We start from the raw sequence: 8,146 nt of genomic DNA on the forward strand, positions 1-8,146 counted from the left end.
ATTACTGGCAACGTTAAGAATCCTATAGTACCCCAGGGACAGTAGTTGCATCCCTACCTCTCACTGCCTACTACTGTTAAAAGTATTGTTTGGTTGCTTATTTATGTGGAATTAGCAGATTTGAGTGCATATTCAACATCTGCGAAAGCAGTTTCAGTTTAATAGGCTGAATCCAGCACCACATAATCACTTTTGGGAAGAATCTGAACAAATGGAATCATGTCTATAGTTTCATATTTTCCTTCTTTCTTCTGCAGCTCAGCTCTGATAACTGCTCACTGGGCATAAACCATGGCTCTTTAATCTCACTTTTTATTAAGCGATCACCAGCAGTTCAGAAATAGCCTTGTGTAACATATTAAGGTCCAAGTAAGCCAAATCAATGTTTCGGGGCTCTCATATGGCTTTCATATAGCTGAATGGAGTCCATCTTTTCACAATTGCAAACCTTCGAGTTGGATGTTAACACTTTTGAAGTAACTTCCAGTGCCAAAACGACGTTCCTCCCTTTCAGTTCAAAGAAAACACAACATCTGTCATAATGTGAAATGTAGATTTAATGCAAGTGTCAAGTCAGGCACTTGGTAATGAGGTAAAAACCCTTGAGATTTTAAGTCTCTCTTCCGTGCTATCCTGTTACAGGGAGGGGAAAGGAAAGAACTGTTTCTTTGGCACTTAGCAGCTTTTCTGCGTCGCTTATCTATCCTTCCTGGACATCTTCTGCGAATTAGTGTATTTTTCCTGGCGCTGTCCTCCTGAGGAGAGGAAGGTGCGATAATACTTGTTTTGTAACCGAGGGAAACTGAGGTATGGCCCAGACTGCCGAGGAGCCCCCAGACCCAGTTTTGGGGGGGGGAAAGGGGTGGGAATTTGGTGGGGGGCGATCGCAGGAGGCTTCGCGGGGCCGACAGCGGGGAGGGCTCCGAGAGCAGCGGAACGGAGCGGGGCGCGACGCGGCGGCCGGAGCTGTCACAGCAGCAGCAGCCCCGAGTGTGCCGCTGGGCACGCCTGGAAGCGCCTTTATTTGCACTGGGGGAAGAGTGGGTTTGCGGTAAGGATCTGCAGGTCTCCTTGTAGGAGAATAAATATTTGCCCTTTGGATCCCCCCCCTCCTTCTCTTCGCCCCCGGTTTTCCTTCAGCCTCTCCCCCAGGAAGGTTGGAGGGATCGCGGCGCGGCACGGAGCTGGGATTTGGAGATGCAGATGTTACATTGCAGCGCTAACGCCGCCCGCGGCAGCAGTTGATCGGGATCTCGGACCGCGTCTTTTATCTCTTTTAGCTCGGAGGAGATTGCCCTCAATAGACCCGCCGTAAAAAGAAAAAGAGGGGGAGAAAAAAAAAAAGAAAGTAAAAAAAAAAAAAAAAGAGAGAGATTGCAGTGCTGCCCTTGTGCATCCCACTGCGAGGAGGTCCCGGCGGTCCCTTGGGAAAACCGGGTGTCGAGAGCAGGAACACGAGCGGCCACCGGGCTAATCCGCTCCTCCACCTTCCCGCTAGTACCTCCCCCTTCTGCTCCTTTCTTCAATAGCAGCCCTTTCTCCAAATCTCAGGTTACTTCGCTAAAGAGTTCTCAGCCCTATAGTTTCAGCCCTTGTCTCTGCCTCCAGCTCCTTAAGAGCCACCCAGCCCCAGCGATCGGATTGGGCAGCCCGCCTTGACACACCACTGTGCTGAGTGCTTGAGGACGTGTTTCAACAGATGGTTGGGGTTAGTGTGTGTCATCACACTCGAGTGGGGATTAGGGCAGAGAGGCAGCCCGGCTGGAGCTGTGTGGTCTTCCCCAAGTGGGAGCTGCGAGCAAAAGAAGAACCACCTAGCTTTGGGGGAGAAGAGAGAGGAATCCTCTCCAGCAGCTCAGAGGGGAAAATAAAAACCCCACACTTTATTCAGGTAAAGTAAAACGCACCTCCTGTTTTTTTGTTTGTTTGTTTTTTTTTTTTTTTTTTTTTTTCTTTCTTGCTTGCTTGCTTTTTTTTTTTTCTTTTTTTCTTTTTTTTCCCCTCTCTCTTTTTCTTTCTCCTTCCCTCGGAGGAATGCTAGCACGGCACACTTGTCAAAGCCAGTTGTGCTGCCTTCTCAGTGCTGCTGTTGTGCGGCTGACAGATAGTAGCTCGCACAGCCCCGATGCTCGCTGCCCGCAGAGCTCGCGCCCGGGTCCCGCTGCGGAAGGTGCGCGTTGTGAAAGCTCTCCTGGAGCTCAGCCCCTCCCGCACACACGTGCGGACCCCCGGTGCTGCGTGGTCGGGCGGTGGGGGGAATGGAGGGGGGGGGGGGGGGGGGGCTGGATCGCAACCGAGGGTTTGTTCGGCTTGGAGATGTTCGAGCAGGGCAGCAGCCCGTCTGAGGCTCAGCTGCGAGGCAGTGTTTGGAAAGTGCATTTGAGATGTCTGTAAAGTTTGAGGAGTCCTTTACAGAGAGCTGGCGGGGGTTTCTACTGGTCGGTTTGGTTTACACATGGGCTTAAAGTCGGAAGAAAATCGGGAAAGTAAGGAGAACGCAGCTCACAGGGTAATGCTGCAGCAGAGCAGATGGATGTAATTCATTTGCAGATCTGTCTGTGGAAGTTTTACAAGTCATTGCAAACTAAGTAGCATCCCTAGAATGGATCATTAAAGTCTCACTGTATGGATTCTGAACAAGAGACCTGAAGTGTTAAATGTAAGGGGGAAAAAATGATGTTTGAGAAGGGATAGGGGGAGAAATGCAATAGGAATTTAGTTAGGGAAGTACTCTGCTATCATTTTTATTGAAATTAACTGCTAAATTCATTGATGTCTGCATGGTGGAAGCCCAGCAACTGAGGTGAGAAGTCAGAAATGCTATCTCTGGACTGTGTCAACTTTTAGAGTTAGGATGGTCTCGTTGCATTACTCTGAATTACTGGAGAATGAGCTTTTTGCCTTTTAAGATAAATAATGTACTGTGTCTATGTCTTCCTGTGCAGAGCAACAACCTGATTTGTTTCTTCGCGCTGTAACAGATCTTCACACTGACTCGCACATACCTGTGTGCCTATGAGTTACTGGCCTCCTACTTGTGAAGGAAATCTCACACTCTCCTCACCACTTACAGGTGAGATTTTCTATAAATAATGCTGTATATAATGTGTGCTGAAATGAGATCTGTGTACTAGGCTGAGCAAGGGGATTTATAGCTGGTGCTTTGGGATTTTGGCATTTGGTTGTGTAGCGATGCCCATAAAACCGTGTTTCAAGTTGCACATGGAGTTTTGTCTCAAACCAACTTTTTCTCTTTGGCCCCCTTACAGACTGGTCTTAGCCTGTATATTGAGATAGACTCTTTGGTAAGTGAGTAGCCACAAAAGGCACCACAGCAGTTCCACACAATAAGGTAAATCCTTAATGAGGCAGCATGACTAGATCAATACTTATGTGGAAAAAACTTCACAGTTTTGACTTTTTTCTCAGTCTTTATCACTGGAAAAAGTGATGGAAACTTTGCAAGCTTAAAAAAAAAAAAAAAAACCTACAAAAAAAAACAACCAACCAAGCCCCCTCTCTGTGACTCTGCATTAAAGCCTTTTATGCCATGTGCATTGAATTTCTCCTTTTCCCTCTTCCCAGCCTGTCTGTGAGAAGCCTATAAGCCAGCTTCAGCACGCAGTGCTTCAGCCATCCAAGCAGAATAAGGTGAGCACTGCAGTGCTGTGAGATGTTCAGCCTGTGCTGTCACAGCCCTCTCTGTGGGCACCATCAGGCCATAGATCACATCATCTATAAGAAAACATATTTTTTCCAGAAACTGAGTCTCTAACTGCACGTGCCCATCATGTAATTGCTTCAATAAGAAAAAAAAAAACCAACAATGAAGTTTCTCTAGCACTGCCAGAAAATCCTACCGAGAACTAGGAGCAGCAAATCATGTTTTTCCTTCCTTTATAATGATGGGGCTGTTTAAAAGACAATGCCCACAGGGCAGTCCAGCTTCTTGTCAAAATGTAATCTACTGTTCCAGATGGTAAACATTCAAAGACATATTTATGGTGACTTCTACATACCTGCCTTTGACATTGGCTTTTTTTTTTTTCTTCCCTAAGAGCACTTGTGCTGGGTGCACACATGAAGTTCCCATTAGCATCCCAGCAGCTGTAAAAGTGTTCAGAACTCTCAGAGATGTTCCTCACAGTGAGATAAAAGTAATCTGAGGGAGAGATCTGAGACCGGTGTGACTTTAGGACATCCGTGATACGCTCAAGGTTAGAAATTCCAGGGGAACAAAAAAATCCATAAGCCACTGTAAGAAGATGTTCTTGTTGCGGCTAATTCATCTCTGTTTGATAGGGAATGCTGAACATACCAGGCATGTCTGTACTATCAACTGCGTTTGTGATGTGAGGGAATCTGCAATGCACAAAATGTGGTGGGTTTGTTTTTCCCCCATGTATCCCCTCCACTCCTAGATACTGGAATCACAGCATCATAGAATGGCTGAGGCTGGGGGGGATCTTAAAGCTCATGGAGCTCCAGTCCCCTGCTGTGGGTACTGGTGACCAGATTGGTATTGATAGTTTTCATAGTTTTTTTTTTTTCCCCCACTGCTCCAAACAGTGAGACAGAGCTCAAGAGAACGTTTTCCAGTCCGAGTGTGTTCTGCTCTGAATTGTCTTAATTATGTGTCAGTTTATTGCTTGTCAGGAGCTTCCTCTTCTTATCACGTTATAATCAAGGTGGGTGAGCTTGTTCCGTCATATTGCGCAAGTTTCTCCTGCTTGGCATGGCTTTTTGGCTTTTCACTGAATTTGTCTCAGTTTCAGAAAAAAAAAAAAATAATTATGATTGGTGTAATATAACCCTAAAAAAAAAAAGGTAAGTTTCCAAATGGCATGTAAGTACATCTTCAGAAAGTAGGCTAGATGAGAGGTTGTTAGGGAAAAATGCTTGTAGGGAGCCTGAAGTGTCCCAGAGATGGCAAGGATCAGCATGAAAATGATGGTAATTGGAACTGATAAAAACAGTTTATTAAAAATGTTGTGATGTGAGGGACAGCATTTTCAAATGTGGAAGACATTAGAAAAGCCCGACCCACTCGGTGGATGTTAAATGGAAATGGAAAAAATTATTTTGAAAGATTTCCAAATTCTGATCTGCCGAGGTCACTTTGTTGCAGCCTATTTGGTGGTTTGCAGTTGATTATCTAGCTTTGTTTAACTTACATGCCTCATTTGGTGTTAGGTGTTGGTTCGTGCAGTTTGAGTGCTGCGTAACAGCAGGCTCGCTTTCATCTGGGAAGGCCAGACATTGGTCTGGGTGTGATGAGAGCACTGGCCTCTATGATTTCCTCCACTTTAGAAAGGGCTTTGGAGATTTGTGTTTGAGTGGGTAGGCAGACTGATGTGATAACAATTGAGAAAACGCCTTTCTGAGTGCCCTGAGAGCTGCAGCCTTCAACAGAGAAGGGGGTCCCGTGACAGCTCTGTAGTGACACAGACAGAATCCAATTAGTGGCCACTCCTGCTGGTGATACGAGACCACTCCTAAAAAATTTTCCACCATTGCCACCCTCATTGTAATCCCATCCACGATCCCGATAATGGGATCACGAGTGTGTTTTAAGAAGGCCTGTTTAAATTTTAACTACTATCTGAGGAGGCTTTGAGGATGTGAGATTAAAGGCATTGAATGGTGCAGCTCACACAGAGCTACGTGATGTGCATGTCACCCCGCAGCCGCTTCTCCCGTGTTATATTCTCTCAGTACCTCAAACACAGAGCTACAGAGTTGGGTATCGGGGGTGGATGTACATGGTGAGTGTTCCATTGAGTCACACTGTCTGCGATGTGGTTACCTGTGGATCTTCACAGCTACAAGTATGAAACGCAGCAGGAGATGGGAGATGACACCCATCTTTTGTTGTGCTCCTGCAGTGGCAGCAAGTCACCTTGTTTCTTCCTTAAACAAGTCCTAAACCATCATTCTCTGCTTTCACAGCTGGACAGCAACCTATTATTTGCTTCCCCACCAACTTTTTTTTTTTTTTTTTTTTTCATCTTTCACTTTTTTTGCTGCAACACATTCTTATTTAGGCTTTCCCGACCTTCTCTGTTTCCATATGATCAGTCGCTCTGCTTGGTCTTGCCAAGCCGTGCACAGTAGATTCTGTTGGATGATTGTAGGATACCCTAAAATGGAACAATTCCTCATGCCTCCACCAGTATTACCTCAGAGTGCAGCACAGTAACATCTGAATTGCCAAACCAAACAGCTTTTATCTTGTAGCAGAATCATTTTAACATGTTTTAGGTATGTCAGTATAATCCTTTTGAGAGCCTCTCTAAGATCTTTCCCTGGTAAGATGAATTCTGTTTTAATTTTTGGTGTCGTATGACCTTTATTTTCTGAAAAAAGTAGTATTCAATTCACCTCTTGGTTTGTGCAGACCACACAGCTGTTTTGATATCAGTTATTTCCCAGAACTTCAATTTCCCCTTTCAGAAACTGTTTAAAACCTTTGGTGAAGTCTTTCTTGCTGTGATTGCTCTATCAGTGTTGGAGCTCTGAGCCTTCCTGGCTTTAGCCATCACTGGCAATTTGATTCTAGTAAAACATTTCAGTAATATAGATGAGCTCTTTAGCCAGGAGTTCTTTACTATGTTCTTAACATTTTGCTTTGAATTATTTTATAGCAAAAAATTGACTCCATGTTATCTTGTAATTGTTATTTTTCCCTACACAGATGGTAGTACAGGTGAAACTTGAAACTGTTCCTTTTTTTCCACCACATTTGTCACAGATGGTGTGGTAATACCATTGCTTATGCTTGAAGATTGCTAGATGTGGTTCTATGCTGTTTAGTAGAGCAGTGCTAGATTTTCCACAGAATAATTCACAGAGATTCTAAATGAAAGCAAAACACTGAAAATCAATCATTTTATGTTTGGTTTAAAAAAAAAATAATCTCTCCTGATGTTGTCTGAGAATAATTATGAAATTCCATGTTGCCATCTCTCTGATGTGACTCTACTGCATCCTACCAAGGAGAGATGCTGTTCCACAGCAGCTGTATTTTTGTGGTGCTCCCCAGGAGGTGAAGTCTGTTGGAAAACCCACAGAGAAAATGGGGAAACCTTTGGCACAAGAATTCTGGAGAATAAATGTAACAGGGAGCTGAAAAGAAGGATTGTTTTTCTGAAAAGCATCCATAAAAACAGAACAGTGGTCTGTTCCAGTATTGTAATTGCAATGCGCCAAGATGTTCATAATTTTAACGTGTGCACTGTTTGTCTGTTTTCACTTACAAAGAGAAAAATGTGTTACCAAGCTCATAAATGTCTGCAGAACTGCCGAGTCCCCTGTCTTTTATCAGTAGCCTCGTGATATTTAGCCTCCTTTGTAAAGCATCAAGTGTTAGGGTTAAGATCTTGCTTGAGAAGTTCACATCTCTCCGTTCTGATTTTTAAATTTAATCCCTGTATTTGCTGAGGAAGCTGACGTGCACACAGCTCCAGAAAAGCGGAGAAAACTAACGGGAATCCCAAATCTTGCTATGTGAATAAAGTGGGTTTGTGTTCATTATGCATGGTGGCTACAAAAATTACCTGAGGTTTGCTGTAATCAAATTCCCCTTGGTATTTCTGATCATTTGTCTGATAATTCCCATTTGGTACAGAGGTTTTATCACAGCAGAGGGCGAGGCTCCTTGTCTACGCTTGTTGCCCTGGAGAAAGTCATCCTCAATTCTCCCATCCTCTGCCTGCAGGTGTGCGTTCCCTTCTCCTCCCTTGTGCCAGGTCTGGCGCCTGACTCACCACCCCATGAGCTCACTGAATCATTGGGAAGCTGCGTTTGCTGCTGGTTTGGTGAGCTGATTCAGCTCAGCAAGCAGGCAGACAGCTCAGCATCCAAGCAGAAGCTGGTGGCTTGGGGTGAAGGGCAGAAACATGGCCACCACTTGAGGGGTATGAGACCATACCTGGTGACTCTCACTCTGTGTACTGGGACATTGCATCCGACTGTGGCAGAATGCCTAGTAACAGACACGTGCCAGCATGGTGATGTGCACAAGGTTTGATGTACATGCTTCTAATGAAAGCATTTTGGAGAAAATTGTTGCAGAGTTACTCAGAAGATAGAAAGACCTGCTTGGTTTTTTTTTGACATTTTAAATAGACGACTAATGTTTGAGAGA

At 44.7% G+C, this 8,146-nt stretch overlaps 1 long non-coding RNA gene across 1 annotated transcript; it reads left to right on the forward strand.

The window, feature by feature from the left end:
* The first annotated feature begins 1,524 nt into the window (after positions 1-1,524).
* Positions 1,525-3,651, forward strand: LOC128091603 (uncharacterized). Its single transcript, XR_008211482.1, has 3 exons — positions 1,525-1,891; positions 2,946-3,073; positions 3,586-3,651. It is a non-coding gene; the product is annotated as an uncharacterized LOC128091603 (long non-coding RNA).
* The last annotated feature ends 4,495 nt before the right edge of the window (positions 3,652-8,146 follow it).

Source organism: Tympanuchus pallidicinctus, unplaced genomic scaffold (assembly GCF_026119805.1).
Source record: "Tympanuchus pallidicinctus isolate F22 unplaced genomic scaffold, pur_lepc_1.0 scaffold5, whole genome shotgun sequence".
Lineage (NCBI taxonomy): Eukaryota > Metazoa > Chordata > Aves > Galliformes > Phasianidae > Tympanuchus > Tympanuchus pallidicinctus.